Source organism: Castor canadensis, chromosome 15 (genome assembly GCF_047511655.1).
Source record: "Castor canadensis chromosome 15, mCasCan1.hap1v2, whole genome shotgun sequence".
In the NCBI taxonomy this organism is placed as follows: domain Eukaryota; kingdom Metazoa; phylum Chordata; class Mammalia; order Rodentia; family Castoridae; genus Castor; species Castor canadensis.
The window spans coordinates 47,309,855-47,332,860 of NC_133400.1; the positions used below are offsets into that span (position 1 = coordinate 47,309,855).

Genomic DNA, 23,006 nt, shown 5'->3' on the forward strand with positions numbered 1-23,006 from the left:
AAATGCTACAGTGAATCTAAAAGACTCTGCAATCACATATTTTATATAACAAAAACAAATGAAGTCAAACATAGTGGTATAATCCTGCAATCCTAGTACTCAATTGGGAGGCTGCAAAAGGAGCAATGTGTACAGTAACAGGGCAGAAAACTGGCAATTCTTCTGGCCTCCAAATCTGTCTTGATTTTTCATTCTATGGAATCACATGTACTTTTGAGATTGACATGCTCCCTACTGTGCTAAGGAGGCAGATGAATCACACATTGTTATATTTATTTGGGTACAGCATTGTTTTTGTCATGACAACAAATTATAAGTAAAGACCTTGTTGCTTCCAATTTTGAAAGAACTTGCAAATTTACTGGACATATGAATACTTTCATGATATATTAACATGATAACTTTTAAGGTATATTAATATTAAAGATATAAGAAAATCTTTTTGACAAAAATAGGAAAAATAATAATAATGATAATATAGAACCTAATACCTTAGATGACTAAATTAACTGTGATCTTGTGGGATTGCTCTATAGTCAAAATAAATTCATAAGATATTAGTGAGGTGAATAGTGAGTGCAAAGAGATATTGAAAAACATTGTGTCTGTTACTAAATATAAGTAACATTATATTGCAAGCTAGTTCTGAAATATTTTTTCTTCAAAAATTCTTGAGGAAGAGTCAAGGTACTGTAGTACAAATCTGTAACTATAGCTACTTGAGAGGCAAAGTTAAGAGAATTGTGAGCTGAAAACACAAACAAAATGAATGGGAATGAGGCTTAAGTGGTAGAGTGCTTGTCTAGCATCTACAAAGGTTCAATTCCCACTACACTACCAAAATATGTAAGAAACATGTATTTCTGGATAATCATCATTTTTATGTTATTGGGATTGAACAGAAGGTTCCATACATGTTAGGCAAGTGCTCCAAAACTGAACTGCACTGCCATTCCAGTAGTAATATTTTAAAATAAAAAGTACAGGTAATCTTTGTAGAACTATACCAGCATGTCATTTTGCTGATATGCACTTACTGTGTATCTTCTCTGGTAATCATTAAGTAGTCATTAAAAAGGCAGATATTATTATCATAAATACTATACCACCTATTTTCCACATAATAAATGAATTTTAAAGTCCTTTGAATTTACTAGTTTTATTCAACTACTACTAGGAGATATAGATTTCCAGGCCTAAGTATTGAAATCTGTATTTCTATGCAGTTATAATCTGTATACTAATGCACTTAAATTAATATTTCTACTGAGTTGGGGGTAGGCAGACAATGATGGCACCCATTCTCCAATCTTTACAAATGTCCATTGTCCAATGAGACACATTCACTTCTGGATTTTAGAGTTCCTGCTGGTTAATGTCAAATATACAGGTAGTTCACATGACACTTCACTTGAAAAGAAAAGATCTGTTTGTTCAGTGAATGAAGTATTCAATATAGTCACAGTAATTGTTTTCAAATGTTGTTAAGGTAAAATGGTTTTGTTCCTTTGTACAGAGAGTTTAAAAATACATTTAAGATACCTTATAATCTGAAAATTACAAGGGAAGTAGGCCTTAGCACAGACATTACCTGTCTGTTTGGATTCAAGTATGGAACAGAAAGTGAACTCCAGTGAAGGCCCTTGAGCCTGCATTGCTGGAAAATAATCTAGAATGTACACTAATTTCCCAAGCACACAAACAGGGAAGGTAAGTCACAGTGGTAGTGACCCAGTACAAATCACAAGAATATGTGCCAGTAATTGTGTACAGGACTTCAATATCTTACCACCAAGTCTTAATGTTTTTAAAGCAAGCTGTGCTTTGTATCTCTATCCCCACTGGCTTTGCCTGGCTAAACTGGAAAAAATTTTCATTTCACTCTTTGTGACTGAGCATGTTTGTAAACATGCAGACCTGTCAGTTCTCACCATCAAACACAGACCTGTGACTGAACATATCCTTAAACACCTAGAGCTGTCTATTTCCACCTTCATTAACTGTCTCTGACTGAGAATGCATATAAACACCCAAACCTCTCTGTCATCTTCATTTCACTGTCTGTGATTGATCATGTACATAAACACCAATAGTGTAAATCACCCTCATTTGTCTGTGACTGAACATGTCCACAAACATGCAGACATGTATTTCCACACCTTCATTTCATTGTATTTATTAAGTCCATAAACAACAGGACATATCTATCACCACCACCATTTCACTGTCTGTGACTGGGCATGTTCATAAACAGGAAGACTTTCTTTCCTCAACATCATTTAATGGCCTGTGACTGAACATGTCCATAAACACCCAGTCCTATCATGTCTTCAGTTCACTATCACTGACTGCACAAAAACAATAAGATGGTGTATGCCAACCTTCACCTAACTGTCTGTGACTCAGCATGTCCATAAATGCCCTAATGTGTCTAATCTTCCCTTTGTTTCACTGTCCTTTACTATGTCCACAGACACCCAGTCCTATCAATTCTCTTCTTCATCTTAGTGCCTGTAATGGGCATATTCATTTGCTCTCATTTCCATTTACCCTCATTTTCATTTCACCTGTCTGTTGCATCTTCAATTCACTATCTTAACTGAGCAAGTTCATTACACACAGAGCTATCTAATGTCATCATCATTATACTCCCTGTGATATAACATGTCCATAAACACCCACACCTGTCTAGCCTCATCTTCATTTCACTGCCTATGATTGAACAAGTCCATAAAAACCACATGTATCTATCAAATTTTGGTTTCATTGTATGTGAATGAGCCTGGCCAAAAAGACCCAAACCTGCCTCATCTCATCTTCACTCCACAGTCTATGATGACCACATACAACAGCAACAAAACTACGTATTCTCACCCTCACTTAATTTTTGTGACTGAGCATGTCTGTAAACACCCAGAGGTGTCAACCTTACCTTCATTTCATTCTCTTACTATGTCCCTAAACAGCCTGAGCTGTCTATCCTCACCAACATTTCACTGCTTGTGACTGAGCATATTCATTTTCAATGAGACCTGTCTATCCTCTTCATTTCAATACCTATAAAAGCACATCCATAGAAGCCCAGACCTGTCTATCACATCTTCAATTCACTGTGTGTGTGACTAAGTATGTCCATAAACAACCACACCTGACTTTCTAAACTTTATATCACTATTATGTACCATATACAAAAGCACTAAAACTGTGTATGCTCACCCTCATTTAATATTCTGTGACTGAGCACATCCACAATTACCTGAACTAGTCGATTCTCACCATCATTTCACTGCCTGTGATTGAGCATTTACACTATCATCCAAACCTGTCTATCCTCAACTTCACTTCTCTAAGCACAGATCTGTGTATTATACCATCTTTCATTGTGTGAGCCTAAGCATGCCCATAAACCCATCAACCTGTCTATTCACATGTTCATTTCAAGGCCTGTAACTGATCATAGCCATTAACACAAGGACCTGTCCAACCTCAACTTAATTTCATGCCTTTGACAGACTACATCTATAAATATGAAGAAGTACCTATCACACCTTCATTTCTCCAACTGAATGTGTACAAATACACCAAGACTATGTATCCTTGCCCTTACTTTCTGTGAGTGATCATGTCCATAAATATCAATATGCGTCTATCCCACCTTCCCTTCACTGCCTGGGACTGAGCAACACCATAAAAAACCCATACCTGTCTATATTTATCTTAAAATCACCGCCTGTGACTGAACATGTCTGTAAACAATCAATTTGTCTATGCTTATCTTCACTTCACAGTCTATTACTGTCCAGGTACATAAGCACCAACATTCTGTATGCTAATCCTCACTTAATTATCTGTGACTGAGCACATTCATTAACACCTAGATGTGTGTCTCCTTACCTTCCTTTCATTACATCATTGTCTCTCAATATGCCATAAACATCTGGACCTGTCTATCCTCATTTTCATTTCACCTACTGTGACTAATCACATCCATAAACACCCAGACCTATCTATTCTCATCTCCATTTCACTGTGGGTGACTGACCATGTCCCAAAACACCCAGATCTGTCTACCATATCCTTCATTTCACTATCATCGACCATGTACACAGACAACAAGACTGTGTACGCTCATACTCACTTAACTGTCTATGACTGAGAATGTTCATAAGACCGAGATATGTCTATCCTTACATTCATTACACTGTCTATTACTATGTTCATAAAACCAGGACTTTTCTTCATCTTCATTTCACTGCCTGTGACAGAGCACATCCATAAACACCCAAACCTCCTTATCACATCTTCAGTTCACTGTGTGTGACAGAACAAGTTCACAAACACTCAGATCTGTCTACCACACCTTCACTTCACCACCTAGGCCTGAGCATGTCCACAAAAACCCACACCTGTCCATCCTCATCTCCATTTCACTGCCTGCAACTGAGCATGGCCATAATTACCACACCTGTCTATTCTCAACTTCATTAACCTGCCTGTAATTGAGCATGCCCATAAACACCCAAAGCTGTCCATCAAACCTTCATTTCACTGTGTGTGCCTGACCACATCCACAAAAACCCACGTGTCCATCCTAATCTTCATTTCACATCCTGAGACTGAGCACATCTATAAGTACCCAGATTCGTCTATTCTCATCTGCATTTTGCTGTGTATGACTGAACATGTCTTTAAACACCCAGACATATCTATCTCATATTCATTTGATTGTCTATGATTTTGTGACGTACATGAACACCAAGGTTGTGTTTTTTAACTCTCATTTAAATGTCTGTGATTAAGCTTGTCCATACACACCCAGATGTGTCTATCCTTACCTTCATTTCACTGACTCTTACTATGTCTATAAACACCCAGACATGTCTATAACAGCAGATATGGAAATAGAAAGCAAAGGCAAACATTATGTTGGGAAGTGGAAAATGAAAATATTATCCCACCAAGATGAGACCTTTTCTATGTAATTTGCCCAAGTTGTTTTTTTGTTTTTTGTTTTCATGGCACTGAGGTTTGAATTCAGGGCCTCACACTTGCTAGGCAGGTGCTCTTATCACTTGACTCATTCCACCAGCCCTTTTTTGAGATGGGTTTTTTCTGAGATAAGAGTCTTGTAAACTATTTTCCCTGGGCTTGCTTTGAATTGTAATCCTCCTGATCTCTGCCTCTTGAGTAGCTAGGATTATAGGCATGAACCACTGGCACACAGTTTACCCAAGTATTTAAAGGAAATTACAAACCCCCTTTATAAGCAGACATCATTCCTTTACCATTCTCATATCTTCCAGGTTTGACTAGAGTCATGGAAAATTCAAATGACACCATAGGTATATATTTCATTCTTCCAGGGCTCTTTGACCACACACAGACTCCCATGTAATCCTGTTTTCTATGGTGTTCATATTTTCATCGCCTTCCTTTGGGGCAATGCTCTTATGCTCCTTCTCATCTATATGGACCCCAAACTTCATACACCCATGTACTTTCTGCTTAGCCATTTGTCCCTCATGAACAAGATGATGGTCTCCATCATCATTCCAAAAATGGCAGCCAACTACCTAATAAACAATAAGTCTATCTTCCCTATTGGCTGTGGCTCCCAGATCTTCTTGTTTCTCACTCTGGGAGGGGGTGAGTGCTTCCTCCTAGCAGCCATGTCCTATGACCATTATGTGGCCATATGTCTACCACATTCTCATGAATCAGAAGCTGTGCTTTCACATGACAGCAGGTTCCTGACTTCTGGCAGGGGTTGATGGACTGATGCAGACTAGCACCACTTCAAGTTTCCCTTACTGCCATTCTTGGGAAAGTCAACCACTTCTTTTGTGAGGCCTCTTCACTACTGAGCCTTGCCTGTACTGACACAACAGTTTTTGAAGTTTTCATGCATGTTTGCTGCATCCTGATGCTCTTGATCCCATTGTCTCTCATTTTGACCTCATACAGTTTCATCCTGACTGCTGTGCTCACAATGCAATCTACAGCAACCTGAAAGACTTTTCCATCTGCTCTTCTCACCTGGCAGTGGTGGGGCTGTTCTACAGCACCTTCATATTCATCTATATGCAGCCCAAATCCTATCATGCTGTGAACCATGATAAGGTGGTCTCTGCATTTTACACCATCTTCACACCCATGTTGAACCCCCTTATATACAGTGTAAGGAATAAAGAATTCAAAGTGACTTTCAGAAAGTTGCTGGAGAAACATATGCCAAAGACAATTTTCTGACATGGTGATACCCAAATTAGAAGCTGCTTGCATTTACAAAAATTTAGGTCATTCAACCCATTGAAATTGTTCTTTTATGTTGTATCAATTTATTTTCCTCTCATGTTTCTACTTTAACTTTTAAAACATTTTTGTACTTGCTAAATCAGTTTAAATTCATTTTTTCCTGCTATCATCACTTTTGGTATTATATTTGGTCTGAAGTAGCAATAAGAGTGAGTCGTTGTAGGCCCGGCTAGCACACAATATTTTATACTGAAGGTACATAATTTGGTTTTGTTATGTGATGTAAAACATCAGCAGTAATAGAAGTAGTTTATCCAATAACTACAAAATAATACTGAAAACATGTACTGCCCATCTTAACAGTATTATATGAAGTAAATTTCAAATTAAGTAAATGCATGAATGTTAAACTTGAAATATATATGATAGTTGCAAAAATATGCCTTAAATGTTTCTGGGTAGGATTTTCATATGTTATTTGCCATTTGAAATAAATTCTTATAAAAGAGATAGGCATATTTGACAACATATTCACCCTAAAAATTGTGGACATGTTTAATACATGTGAATGGAAGATGTCAACACCTTTATCAGAGAAACAGATGTCACCAACCCAAAATGATTCAAGCATGATGAATTTTACCAGATTTTAAATCCATAATATGACTATTTTCAATAGTAATTTAGAGCGAACACAAGCATCCAGGTACCATTTTAACACATTAAAATGAGTATCTACTTTCATTAATTTTTATACAGATAAAAATAAAATAATCAATGATCACCACAAAATATTAGCAGCTGTAGATTTTAGCTTCCTTGTAATAAATGAAGAACATTACTAAATTTCCTTTGAAAACAAAACACCATCTCTGAAAAATGGCTGGAAGTAACGGCAACATCCACTCCTCAGCTTCAGTTATGGGAGGTGTTTGCTCCTTGTAGAACATCAGATCCTTAAACTGACAATGGTAAGATACAATTTTACATCAGACTTTCTCTCCATTATATTAATTTAATTAACTGTAATAAAATGAGACATTGCTATGCTAATACTATATCAATAGGTATTCAAACATCATAATTAATTCTAAACACATATAAACTAGGAGCTAATCCAAGATCATGGGACATTATTTGCTTTAGTCTTCCATCACTTGCAAAGTATTTATAGAAACTGTTCCAGGAATGAGGGGTGGGGGAAGGAAAAATAAGGGAGAATGATGGAGGAGGTAAATTCAATTGTAATATATTGTAAGACTTCTGGTAAATGTCATAATGTACCCCCAGTACAACAATAATAAAAATAGATTTTAAAAGTTTTTGGGAAATATACTTCTGATATGAAGGTGAGAATTTAAGATTTCATGTATGAATTGCTGCTATAAGTAGTTATATCTGTATATATAGTTTAGATGACTAATATGTAGCTATATAATATACACTTAATTATAATATGTAATCTGTATTTTAATTACATCACCTGCTCTCTTTATGTGCTCATTCAATGCCTAATATATACCAATTACATAAATATGTAATATATATAATGCATAAAAACATTTAGAATATTAAAACCATTCGACATATAACATATATGTAGTTTTGTATATATATTTCAGTATGTGTTTAGGTATACATGTATATACATAAAATATGTATTAGCATAAATTATTTCATAAAACAACAACTTTTAAACTACAGTTTAGCAATAAAATACTCATGCTATGGAGATGGCTTTTTCCCTTAAACCTCACGAAACAACTTCTTCTAGCCTCCAACTTTACTTCTACAGCTACCTTACCTTTTTCAGGCTTCATAGAATTAAAGAACATCAGGATCATGCTCCAGATTAGGCTTCATTATAATGGAATGTTGTGGCACGTCTGATCTTCTATATAGACCATGACCCTTTCTCTGCGTCATCAATAATGCTATTTCCAACTTATCATTCATGTGTTCACAGGAGTAGTACTTTTATTTTCTTTCAAGAACTTTTGCTTTTCATTCAAAACAGGCTTAACTGTTAGGTTGTAAGACTCCTAGCTTTTGGCCTGTCTTGGATTTCAACATGCTTTTCTCACTAAGGTTAGTCATTTCTAGTGTCTGGTTTAATGTAAGAGACTTTGACTCTTCCTTTCATTTGACACTTAGAGGGTATGGAATAATTAGTCATTGATCCAATTTCAATATTTTTGTTTCAGGGAGAAAGGAAGCCTGAGGAGAGTGAGAAAGATGGGGTAACAACTGGTCAGCAGAACTATTAGAAACTGACACATTTATCAATTAAGTTTGCTGTCTTTACATAAGCATGTTTTATGGCACTTCAAAACAATTGCAATAGTAATATGAAAAGTCAGTAATCAGATATCACCATGAAAAATATAATAGTAATGATATTAACTGAAACACTATGACTGTTACAAAACATGACACAGAGACATGAAGTGAGCACAATGCTGGAAAAAAATGGTACTGACAGCCTGGCTGGACAGTGTTGTCACTAACCTTCAGTTTGTAAAAATGCAATATCTGCAAAGCTCAATAAAGTCTAGCACAATAAAGTGAGATGCACCTGTAGTTCTAAGGGGAATTATAACTGCTAGTGCTTAGGAGAAATAATAAAATAATCATCACAGTGTGTTTGCATCACTATGATAGTTAAGATTGATTGCCAACTTTAATGGATTTAGAAGTTTACTGGAGATTACTAAAGCACCCCTCTGGGTGTGCCTGTGAGGGTGTTTCCAGAAAGAGTTAGATAAGAAGGGGAGAACCAGCCCTGAATGCTGGTGACAGCATCACACAGGATGGCATAAAAAGGGAAAATGGAGAAAGTCAGCCCAATGCAGTCTCTCTGCTTCCTGATTGCCATGAGTTAAACAGTTCTGCTCCACTCTAATGGACTGAACCTTCTGAAACCAAGAGGTAAAATTAATCTTCCCCCCTTTAAGTTATTTCTGTCAGATATTTGGTCATAAGAAGGATAAAAGTAACTAATTCAACTAGTCTATAAAATTGCTTAGACTAGACAATTTACAAGCAGATTTGGTGAAGGTTGTTTCCTACTTCATTGGTGGCCTCATAGCTTGCAGATTCTTCACATGCCATAAGAGACAAACAAGCTCCTTTCAACCTCTTTTATATGAATCTTAATAATCCCTTAGGGTTACCACCTTAATGGTAACACAAGGGGGTTTCAAATTGTGTATATGATTACTGAGAGACAAATGACTAAGACCATATCAATAATTTAATATTGAATCACTTTTTACATAAAATGAGACAAAGACTAAAATATTATAACCAAAAAATCAAATGAAATTAGATATGATTGAAAATGAAATAGGACAATAAAATTCTGTAGTTCTCATATTGCTTTGGAATTTTTAGGGGACCCACACATAAAGAAGGAATTTGAGAAATTATTCTTTTCTTTAACACCTCTTTCTGTCTGTTTTATTTTTGTATTTAAATGTTGGTTTGAGAGAGGGGTTGCAAGATTCTGGCTGGCTGACAAGAATCACCTTCCCATGTCTCCACAAACCAGAAATAAAACCTCAGGTATATGGCTACAAGGAGGCGGTGGGCAAGTTAGTAAGCTAAAAGAGGACACCATTATACGAACAGAGAAAAGCTAGAAAAGCTAGAGAAAATCAACTCTGACTAAGCCTCTAAAAGTGCAATCTGCCACAGACCAAGATCTGCTCTATTCTGAGCCCATGAATCCCAGTTTTGTTTTTGTGTTTGTTTTTTAAATTGTTCTGGCTTGAATTGCTTCCAGCAAGAAACTTGTGTGTAAGCCACCCTGTGAAAATAACAGCAAATGCACAGAGGGATAACAGCAAGTCAGGAAGTCTTGCCTCGGCAACTGAACAAAAGCTAACCAGAATCTGTGCCCCAGTACCCAAGGCAAGAAGAAATGAGCCAGTGGGATGAAAAAGTGCCAGACATAATACATGTGACCACCAAGAAAATTTTTTCACTAGGAGGGTGATTAAAGGTTCACACTTGTGGCCATGCACCAGTGAGGATGGGGTGAAAAAAGATACAGGAGGGAGAAGGCCAGCTGGTTACAGCTCAATGTCAAAGTCTCTATCCCAAGACAAGGAAAACACAGAAATATGCTGGCCAGTTAGCTAGAATTCTGAGCCCACTGCTCAACCCAGCAATATATCTGGATATATAAGTAAACTATTCACCCCTCACTCCCCAAATGAAACTTTAAACAGAAGGCCTAGTTTGAAAAGGGAATAAATCTCATTGTAGACAAGCCACAACAACCTTGGGACTCCCTGAGCAGGGAAAAGCATGGGCTTTCAGTGTGACAGAGTGCTTTCTGACTGACTGCTTGTACTCAGAGCCCCACCACTCATCCCTAAATGCTTCCTCACATCCCTGAAACTTCCCTACATCACTGTAGCAGCTGCCATAGTGCACAGCCTCCCTTCTAGGACCACATTTTCAATCCAAGACCCTGAGGGAACCATGAGTAAAAACAACAGGAGAATGGCACACAGAAATTAGAGCACTAGAGATTAGAGAGAAGCATCCATGTACTGAAGGAGCCTTCTTTTCAACAAGGAAGAAATGTTGACTTTTAAAATTTAAAACATTTTAATTTGGCTCTTTTCATTTTCCTTTATTTTTCCCACTTTTTCTGTTTCTTCTTTACAAATTATTCTATTGGTAGTTTATTACTCTCCTTTTACTATTTTTAAACTTTCTATGCTCTTTCAATCCCTGAAAATAGCACCCTTCTCCACAATAATTGAAATATATTTCTATACACTGACATATTGCTTACTGACAGCCCTCACAGTTCACTCTTCTCTACTTCCTCCTTATTTTCTCCCTCACTCCCTACATTTTAACTTCTATGCAAACAATTCTTATTTGTACAAACCACTCCTGTACCATATAAGAATGCTAGTTCCCTTCATATGTAACACGATTGGTTGCATACATAATGTTGCCAATGGTATTTTACTTCATATAAATATCTGGTTTGCTATTGAATTAGCACATTTGTTATTGCTGAGTTGTGCTTCCAGACCAGTGGTCAGAAATACCACATCAACCCTGACAGTAAACAAACCAGCTAGAACACAGAATATAATTCAATGGAAAAATTACAGATTGCTAAACCCCCAAAGAACTATTTAACCACAGATGAAAAAAAAGTCAAAATAAAAGAACAAGAAATATGAAAATGCAAGGAAATATGACACCCCAACAAATCAACAATCACAAAGCAAAAGATCTGATAGATAGTGAGGGGACTGAAATATCAATTTTTGAGCAAAAAAGAATGACATATAAAGTGAAAGAAGACATGCATAAGCCCCTCCACAAAGTCAAGGAGAAACAAATAAACAGCTAAATAAATTAAAAATTTATACAAATAAACAAGTAAGTGAACGAAAAGAGGATAAAACAAATAGTTGAATGAAATCAAGGGGAATACAAATAGCTAAATGAAATGAGAAACTGAGCAGGATAGCAAAAGAATAGAAGCTTTCTCCATTGTTATCTGTGAATAAGAGTATGGATAACAAAAAAGAAAGTATACACAGAAGGGAAAAAGAGAGGAAGATCATTGTGAACCAAAAAAAAAGAGAGATAGGACAGCTAAAAACTATGATGAAACAGAAAGGTGACAGAATAAATTAAGAAGTAGTTTACACCTCAAGTCCTAGCATGCCTTGTAGGAGGGGAAGCCAAAGTCTCCAAACCAAGGTAAGCCAGACGGACTCCACAACAAACTTGCAGATGTAACTTTAGGATAAAAACCACACCTCCTGCAAGTCCTAATGCCAGTGTAGGGATTTAATGGGACAGTAACTTCTCCAGTACAACAGGCCAACCCACATCAGATAAGACAACCATTCATTCCTCATACCTTACAGAGCTGTGGCCAGGTCTCATCTTGAGAGAGGGCCTCCTGATTGAGACTGAGATACTAGAGGGATCCTGGAAACAAGAGGCAGTCATAGCTCAAGGCATCATGAGATACCTGTCCACAGTTTATGAGAGGGGATGGCCACAGTAGGCTCATGGAGAGGAAAAGGCTTTGAATTGGTGTGAGCTAAGATGCTAACGGGAGCTTGAGAATTTAAAGGTACAGTGTTTGGTGGTCCCACTCTAACTGACTGTGTAAAATTACAAAACTAAAGCACATCGGGCTGGAAGTAAGGCTCAAGCCATCGAGCACCTACTTTGCAAAAATGAAGCACCAAGTCTTTGCTGGGAAAAAGCTCAAGTACAGAGGCCACCTGCAAGCAGCCTTCAAAAAGACGAGCTGAAAAACAGCACAACCAACAGAATTTGAAAAATCCCAGGGATTTCTGGGACTCTCAGTCTGTTTCTACATGAGAAGCTGCAACAAGAAGTAGATAAAGAGAAGGAAAAGTTTTAACTGAGCAATATGAAAAGCAGCAAAAGTCCCAGAAGTCAGTGGCCCCACCCTATTTGCTAACAGCAGCTCCATCAACTAAGGTCAATTTCAAAAACAAAGTACCTATCTTCCACTGACAGAGAGCTCAGGTTACTAAAGTTACCTGCAGCTGCCTTCAGACAAGTGAGGTGAGGACCCACCGCCACAGTGCCCAGATGGATGAATGCCAGCAGTGGCAGATTTAGAGAATGAGAGGCATTGACTGGGCAAACTGAAAATGCACCAAAAGGCCCTCAAGTTACCAGCCCACCTTATCCAGTGACAGCAGCTCCATTGATTAAGATGTTTCAAAATAAAAGCACCTAGCCTCCACCAACAGAAAGCTCAGGTTACAGGAGCTTCCCCAACTTGCTGGAACCTAAGCAGGCTTTGAGAATGAGTCAGCCTGGGCACTCTGAAAATTAAGAAAAAAAATCACAGCACATTATCACAGTGTTGGTAAAGAGACAGCCACAACAAGCAGTCAGGAAGAGGGAGGGTCTTTAACACACATGAGCTGATAACTAAAGTAACACTAGGATCTCAGGCAGTGAAGAGCCTGGTGGTTAGTGGCCCTGATCACGTTGACTGAAACTTGCTCCACTGCCAGGGGATCATTACAAACAAACTTGAAGCTTGTTGCTGGCACAGTGTTTAGCATCCATGAGCTATTAGGGGCTTGATTCCAAAGATGGCTAAGAGCTATGAGAACAGGACCCATACTCATACCATAACTCCCAGCTTATTCCACCCACAGGGTGATGAAATGATGGATAGTGTCTTAAAGAACTGAGATTTGAAGGCAGAGCACCTAAATCCCTCATTTCTCCACCACTGATGTAGAGATCAATGTACTATTTGTTTTCCCCACTATCAGGTGCACTTGGGGGACATCTTGAGGTTTTCATTGCCCCAGGGGGCATAAATTGGGGAACCTGTATAATAAGTGGGAATTTACTTGGTCTACAGACTGAAAAGCACCATTGGAAACAATGGCTTCCAGTATACAAAGAAGGAAAGCCTCTATGTTGGAAATAGCACAGAAGTAGACAACTGATCCTTAACCAGCCCCACCCTCAACATACATATATAATAGGAAAATCCACAGGATCCGCTACTCCTTTATCTGAGTTGTACTGGGGGTCATGCCTGTTGCCTTGAACACATGGGAAAAAGCTTGCCTGCAGAACTATTCCTCAGACCAATGGTGAGAAACTATACTGCAACCCTCCCACAACACAGTCCTGTTTAAACACTGAGAATAATTTAACTACAAGCTACTGGTGATCAATATGTCTAATCAACAAATGTAGCCTCAGATTGATAAATCTCAAGGTAGAAACACAAGAATATGAACGAACAATGCAAAATTACACCCTCTAAAAGTTAATAACCCAACAGTAACATATATTCAGAATACTGAGGAGGAAAAACCCAAAAAAACCTCAAAAACATGATTATAGAATAATCAACAAATGAAAGAAGACACATACAGAAAATAAATGAATTCAAAGAAAATATAAAGAGCTGAACAAAATTAGGATAACATTATAGGATATAAAAATGGATTACAAAATATATACAGAAATCCTGAAAATGAATCAGATTGAAATTCTGGAAAAGAAAATCTTAATAAGTCAAAAAAAATCAGTAGAAAGTTCTGTAGTATAGTGGATCAAATTTAAAACAGAATATCAGGCCCTGAAGACAAAGTAGAATAGCTAGATAAAGAAACGGCGTGGGGGGGAAGAAGTAGAAAGGGAAGATGCAAGAATATCTGACTCCATTAAAAGGTCTAACCTATGACTTATAAGCACTGAAGAAGAAGAGATGCATGGTAAAAGAATGAGAAAAGTATTTTAAAAAATAGCACAAACCTTCCCAAATCTTGAGAAAGAGGTGCCCATCTTGCTATAGAAAAACTCCAGGATTCCACACAGACATGACCAAAGTAGGACTTCTCCACAGTATATTATAGTTAAAACATTAAGTACAGAGAACAAGGAAAGAATATTGAAAGCTGCAAGAGAGAAACACCAGGTTACTAATAAATGCAAATCCATGAGAATGACAGCAGATTTTTCACCAGAAATATTAAAAGCAAGGAAGACATGGAATGAGGTACTTCAAGTGTTCAGGGAAAATAACTACAAACTTAGAATACTCTTCCTATAAAAGGTATCATTCATAACTAAAGGAGAAATAAAAACCTCCCATGATAAACAAAAAATGAATTTATGATCACCAAACTACCACTTCAAAGGATAAGAGCAGCTTATGAGCTTACATGCAAAGGTAAACACATAATAATCACCTCAGACTCAGCACAAACTCTAAAAACCAGGAAAGCAAAATAACTGCCAACCAATAATACTATATCCAGCAAAGTAGTCCTTAGATCTCCATGGAGAAATAAGGACCTCTGAAGGCCTGAAACATTGCAACTACTTCAGGAAACTGTAGGGAATACACTGGAACGTATAGGCACAGGCAATAACTTCCTAAATAGATCTTCAATGGCTCAGCGACTTAGAGACAGGATTGACAAATGGGATGATAGGAAACTAAAAATCTTCTGACCAGCAAAACAAATGGTCTCTATACTGAAGAGATAGCCCACAGAATAGGAGAAAATCTTTGCCAGTTGTACATCTGACAAGAAAACAATAACCAGAATTTACAGGGAGCTCAAAAAGCTAAACTCTCAATGAATCAATGATCCAATGAAGAAATGGACAAATGAACTGAACAGAGCATTTTCAAAGGAAAAAGTACAAATGGACAAAAAAATACCATGAAGAAATGCTTAACATCCATGGCCATGAACACTACATTAAGATTCCAACTCACTCTTGTTAGAATGGCTATCATCAAGAATACAAACAAAAAATGTTGGTCAGGAAGTGGGAGATGAAGGAATCCTCATACACTGTTGGTAGGAATGCAAATTAGTATAACCAATGTGGAAATCAGTATGAAGGATCCTCACAAAACTAAAATTAGATCTACCATATGATCCAGCAATACCACTATTAGGGATATTCCCAAGGGAATATAATTCAAATTATAATAAAGACACATGCACATCCATATTTATTACAGCAGCATTATTCACAATAGCTAAGCTGTGGAAAAATTCAAGGTGTTCTACAATTGGTAAATGGATTAAGAAAATATGACATATGAATTTATTACACATACACATATATATACATATATAATGGAGTTTTATTCAGCCATAGATAATGAAATCTTGTCACTCACATGTAAATAGATGGATGAGGGAACATCAACTTAAATGAAGTTAACCAGGTTCAGATAGGTAAAGATTGCATGTTTTCTCACATATGTAGAAGATAGATCCAGTGCAATACAAGTATTATTATATATACATATACACAGAACATGTTTCCAAAAGTGGAACTAAGGAAGGCAGAAAATAAGAAAAGAATGATACATAGTGAATAATAATGAGATATATCACATCTGCATGGGAACAAGACACAATGAAGCACACCAAAAACTAATGAACAATACAGGGTAGAGGGAAAGGGATGAGGAAGCATAGATAAGCAGGTTAGACTGACATAAGCATGACGTATTTACAGGTAAAATATCAAAGCAAAACCCCCACTGAACAATGAACATACAAATAATGAAGGACAGAAATGTAAAACAGGTCAGGTTAAGTAAGGGGAGGTCACTAGTGGGAGGGGAAGGTAAATTAAGAGTGTTAAAGAGAATGAATAGGGTTAATGCACTTTTTTTACCACTATGAACATGGAACATTGAAACCTGTTGAAGCCACCTTAAGAAAAGGAATCAGGTATGAGGCAAAATAATGGAGGGCATGATCTAAACCAGGGAATAATACATAGATATATGGGAATTTCACAATGAAATCTCCTGTATAATTTTCATGCACTAATAAAAGTTCTTTAACAATAATAGAGCAGTACAACTTGATATATTTTAAGACCTGACTTTCTTTGGGCCTATTATCAGATCTTTAGTAGTTAAATATCATTTTACTTGAGGGCTTAAAACACAAACATGGTATTTTCCCAGTAGATTTATAAGATGACTTTGCATTAAGAACTGAAATTGCTTGCCAATATTTAGTCCATTTTTAGTCAGTAGATTTCAAGTTAGTCAGTAGCTCAGTAATTCACACTGAAGTAAAGTAGCTCAAGGTTTATTTTCTATTTATATTTCTACTATACCATGAAAGTTCTTTATTTTATCTTTTGAATTCATTATGTTCCCCCAAGGTCAAACCACAGCCTACCTGGAACAGTAAGGATGAAACAAATAAAAAATGTTGCTCGACAAACATTTCCTTCCACATAGAGTTAAGTATAAGTTTTTCATCATATAACCTTTGACTATAGGAGAAATGGAAAGATGCTGGTCAAAATTCAACTATAAAATGAACATATTCTTATGACCTAATATACAGGATAGTCACTATAGTTAATCATGTTGCATTGATCACCTGAAACATCATAGGAGAACAGATTTTAAGTGTCCTTACCACTCACATGAAAAAAAATGACTATGGGTGGTGATGAATGTGCTACTTAATTTGAATGTGGTAATTGGTGCCAAATGTAAATGTTTATCAAACCATCATATTGTACTTCTTGAATGTATGTAATTTTTATTTTTCAAAAGAGTGTTTTAATATAAAAATCTTCATTAATTAAAAACAGAAAATAAGTGGCTTGCCTCAAAAATGTTTATGGCAACATAAACATGCTTTCAACAACACATTTTTACATGTGATCAGTTGTTTGTTTGTGATAAGTAATTTTTAATATTATTTTGACAGTTTTTTGAGTAGAATCTTATACACACTATGAATTGTAGATATGAAATTGGGGATGGGTTATTATGGGTTATAGGACCCACATGTAGAATGAAATGGTATTGTATAAGAGAAATATGTGGAAACAGAATTAATTATATTATCAATTCTCTAAATTAAATGATATGCTACCTATGAAACACCAAATGTTAATCTGCAACCATTACACATTTTGAATTGAGTATTTAGTTCTTTGCAATAGAAAATTTTAACAAATTCAACTTTAATTAAGGTGATGTTGCTACTGCTGTTGAAAATTCTATGTACCCATTCCAAACCATTATTTTGTTTTGAAACACAATCTCTCTATATAGCCCAAACTGGTCTTGAACTCACAGTGTTCCTGCCTCTGCCTCCTAACTGGTGGGACTGCATGTGAGGGCCACCACACTTAACATTTTTAACTCAAATTTCTTAAAGACAACTTTGCTAAATAAAGTGTTCCTGGTTGGCGCTTACTTTATTTTCTTTCCTTCATCACATTGTGTACATCATCCCATTTTTTTCTGCCCTGTAATGTTTCTGCTGAGAAATTTTCTGGAAGCTGTGTGGATTCCCAATGTGTGTGATATGCTTCCTTTCCCATTCTTTCCTTTGTCTCCTTTGTCTTTCATTTGGACATTTTAACTATGATACACCTCAGTATTAATTTTTAGAATGAATCTCTTTTGGTGTCTTTGGCCTTTTTGTACTTGAATATTTATACATTTGGTCATATTTGAGAAGCATTTAATTATTAAGTTATTGAATGAACTTTTGTCTTTTTCTACTCTTAAAAATTATTACAAGTTCAACATTTTTTCTTTTGATTCTGTCTCATATACTTGTAGGCTCTATTGCTTCTTTTCCATTTTTTTCAAATTATTATTTTTAAAAATTCCTTAGCAATGTAATAAACATCCATATTTATGTAATAAAGTATGATACTTTGATAATTTTATTCAACGCATAATTACCACACTCAGCAAACCAGTCCATTTTATTCAGTATAATTAATAGCAATGGTCACTGAGATAAAATATTTATTTATTTTTCAATCCATGGTCCTATAGCAAAAAAAAGCCACTTGATGTGTGTGTAGTTTCCAGGGTTTTATGATTTTTTTGTTATTATTGTTGTTGTTGAAAAGGGTCTCACTATTATGTTGCCCAAGCTTACCACAAACTCCTGAGCTTAAGAAATCCTCCTGCTTCATCTATTAATTTTATGTTGGCCCACTCACAAATTCATGCTGAAATCTAATTATCATTGTAAGAGTCTTAAAAGAGGAGATCTTTAAGAACTGATTATACCATAAGGATCCCAGTCTCATAGGGACATGAGGAATTAATGCCATTATAAAAGGATAAGTTAGCTGGGATTGATGGTGCATGCCTATAATCCTAGCACTAAGGAATTTGAGGCAGGGGGGATGAGATCAAGACAAACTTGGGCTACATAGTGAGATTCTGTCTGAAAAAATAGTAAAAAACACAGAAGGTAAATTTGGCCCCCTCTTGCCCTCATTACCCTTCTGTCTATCATCATGGGATGATGTTGCAAGAATGCCCTTGCCAGATGCAGGGGAAATGAGGCATAGAAAACAGGAGCCAGAAATTCAAGAAAACTACTCATTGATGAATATCTTGATAAAAAGCACTACTTTCTTAAAGCTTTATAGTCACTGAGTAATCTACAAGTAGCAAAAAAAGGCAGCTTTCTCCTTCTCACCTGGCTCACTTGACCACGTGATTATTACACTCTGTAAACTATGCAAGGATATCTTAAAGAAACATGTTTGTTCAGGAAATAAAATGGCTTCTTTCATCACAAATGTTTGCAAAGGAAAAAATTATCTTCAGGTAGGACACGTGTCTTGAATATAGCATCTGGCAGAACCCATTCTTTGTTTAAATGGATTCTTGGAAATCTGTGTTATACTGACACTGATATCTCTAAGCCCAATTAATAATGATTAAATGGGTTAGGTGTCCAGAACAAAGTGGAACACTCATTCTAAGGCATGTTTAGGCCTACCCACAACCTACTTTTCACCATAAATACTCTTGATGTTAGAATACTCCTTGCACCTGTTGTTCAGTGTGCCCAGGTCCATTTCTAGGTTGCTGCTATCCTTTCTTTGCTTTGCTAATTAACATTCTTAGTCTCTATCTTGATGTGTCCTAAAATTCTTTTTAGTAACAAAATTACAAATTTAGCACCCAATGTCCATGTAAAGGCCTCCTCCCTTTTGGAGATCTTCTCCCTGAAGCCTCATTAGTTGCTATAAAAATCCTCCAGAAACATGAGAAAATAAATTTCTGTTCTTTATATATGTATTACCCAATGTGTGGTATTCTGTTATAGAAGTACACAATGGATGAAGACACAGTGTATTGCTTGATTAATAGGATGAACAAAGGTTAATAGACTAGAAGGCTAAACAAGTAATAACACATGCCTTCACAGAAACAAACATCACAACTCATCAGAATGCCTGCTATTCAAGTCTCAGAGCTTGTGGCATGAAAGGTATATAGCACAAGACAGGAATATAGCACAAGAAGCATATGTGTTTGCTTCTTGTGTTACAAATCTTCTATCAAGCAGCTGACAACCATTTATCAAAATAAAGGCACAGGCTGAAAGCAAAATCCTTGGATGTCATGAGAGATATTGGTCTCAGGGCCTGAACTAACACCAGGATGGAACTGTTACAAAGGCCTGCCTCTTTCAACACTCCTACCCTGCAAAACTGGAAGGTCTGTGCTTTCCATCAGTCAATCTTTTTCACCATTTGAATACAAAACCTAGGGCTTCTACCAGCTGTTTTGAGCTTTTCATGACAGCATGCTGTTCATGTGCAAGTTCCAAACCATTTTCTACCTTGATTCTGGTACTGGAACTTCAGGAAAACATTTATTTTGGAGGACATTTCATTGCTGTTAGCTGTCATCTATGCACCCTAATAAATTATCCATCTACCTGATGCTAGGGTAACTAAACCTGTGAGCACAGAGTCAAAGGGCCCTCATTCTGGCCTGTATGATGGATTTTGGCTCCTGCAGTGCAGTGTACTTTATGATTGCTCTTTATCCCTCCCACCTTTCAAGATTGAAATACATGATTCTAGCTGCCAGGGGTAATATCATCTTACAGATCATAGCTAAGTCCGTCTCAAAGTATTTTCTTTGTTTGAGGAACTATGCTGAGACCAAGTTCATGCTATATTCCTGGAGGCAGACCACATCCAGTCAACATTGCCATGGTGACACAAAGGCAGGATCACTTTATGTCTTGCAGGACACCTCAAACGGGCCATTTCAGAGTTCCTCCTGGGGTGGCTGAGTCTCTTCCTTTGACCATGTCACTCTGGGCCCAACTCTGCTTCATTCATCCCATAGATGATGACCATAAGTGCACTCTCCAGTAAACTTCCTGAATGATTCTCTGTGTCTGTGTCATTCAGAACTCCCATGTGTACCACTGGAGATCTGGAAGGCAACAACCAAGTGATATTTCTTCCTCTTATTCAGGCTTGGGGGTCTGTGCCTCTTGACTTTGTCCCTTGGCAGATACAGCAATCCATGTAAAGTTAAAGTCTTCCTTCAAGAAGATAGCGAGCCAAAACTCATGATCTTGGCACTCACATAAACCACATGGCTGGCTTTACTCTGTTTTCAGGTTTCTGATGGAGCTGTGTGTGTTTGTTCTTTCTCTTATTAGAAACAGACTTTCTTTAATCACCATTCACAGCCCACTCCCCATCAGTGTGGTCCCTCTTGGTTTGATTTAATGACACTGAAGGCTGTTTTCCAATAGAATAGTGGTAACCCTGTGAAACCAGAGCATCTTTTTGATGAGCCCAGAGCCCCAGGAACAATGGTGCCCAGAATAGGAAATGACAAAAACTTCATTGTAGTAATTGTTATGCTCTTGTAGACATTTTTCTTTTAAACTTATATACTAAATATTGACGGCATGTGACTTGTACTCATGTGACTCTTGGGGACTAACATAGGAAATAAGATAACCTGACTTCAAATGTAGACTGCACACATTTGATCAGTCACATTCTAAATCAGAGAGGGATTTGTGAGTTTGGTATAATTCAACACTCAATGAGAGAATGGTCACTACATTTGGTGATATACTTTGCTTTAAGAAAAAAAAAGTGAAAATTAAAGCTCATAAGATTAAGCAATTGCAGCATCTCATAAACCAGGGCAGTTTTCCCATCACCTGTTCTATCAGAGAGATTTCTCAATTACCCTTTTGTAGGTCTGGAGTCTGTGATTTATATATGCGAGCAGATAAGCCCATGACTCAGAAATTGTAAAGTGTGAATCCAGGTTTCCAGGGTACCTGGCAGCAGAAAATCTTAAAAATGTTTGTTCTTAATAACAGGTCATGAAATGCATCCCCAGATAATACCAATCAGTGAAGGCATTGGCAATAGCAATGCAGCCTGCTGGTAGTGTTGTTGCTATTATTATTGAATTACTACATAGATGCAAACACACAACAATGAAAAAAATCAGTTTGCAGATGCATGCAAACTGAAAGATATGATACAGCACTGATTCTCTCAAATTAATTCCAAGAGGAAAAAACTAGAAATAATTTCCACCATGGGCTTCATTTGATTTAAATCACCATTTTGACAAGAGCTGATGTCAATAGCGTATAGCTTGATCTCCTTTCTACTGAAATCTACAAAATTAACACCACAATTGTATTATTTCACCCATTAATGTATACTAAAATCATGACCTCTTTGCAAGGTCATCTATTTACATTTTACTCTTGCTCCTAAATGATACATTACCATTTTAATGAATCACAGACTTCTGAAGCATTTGGAAAGTATATTGATAAACTGGGAATCTCTAAAATGGCCTGAAAATTAAACATCTTTGACACCTGGCACTTAGCAACTCTGGTGTGTTAATATGGCAATGTTTTTAGCCAAAGCTGGCACAATGCCAGTCCCCATAACAGTTCAATCCAGGCACTGATATAAGTGTGGCAAACACAGCTAGAACAGATCTTCTTTCCACCAAGAGGGCATCACAACAGTACTTTTCACAAAGAATGTGGATCCAGCTTATTGGGTCATCATTTTTATTTTCTGTAGGTAGGTCATGCCAGCCTCCTAATATCTGATCATTTACCATGAAGTTGGAAGTGCAGGATATCCAATAAACCACTTACTTTGTACAATGTAGACAAAAATACTCTGTATTACACATCTTAGCTTCTGAAGAATTAAAGTGTGTGATAGCCAAAGCTGTTATCAGGTTAATTTTGTTAAATAAATGACTTGTCTGTTTCTATGATTTTTTATGCAGAAAATAGTGGTTTTCATCTCAGTTTCTTGGAAAATAAATGTAAAGTTTTAAAATTACATTTGGGCTATGAATTTGGAAAGAATATAGAAAGGAAGGTTTCAACATTCTGAATTATATG

General features: G+C 36.7%; 1 pseudogene; it reads left to right on the top strand.

Moving 5' to 3' along the window:
- Positions 1-5,379: 5,379 nt before the first annotated feature.
- Positions 5,380-6,249, top strand: LOC109680496 (olfactory receptor 2T12-like; annotated as a pseudogene).
- Positions 6,250-23,006: the final 16,757 nt, after the last annotated feature.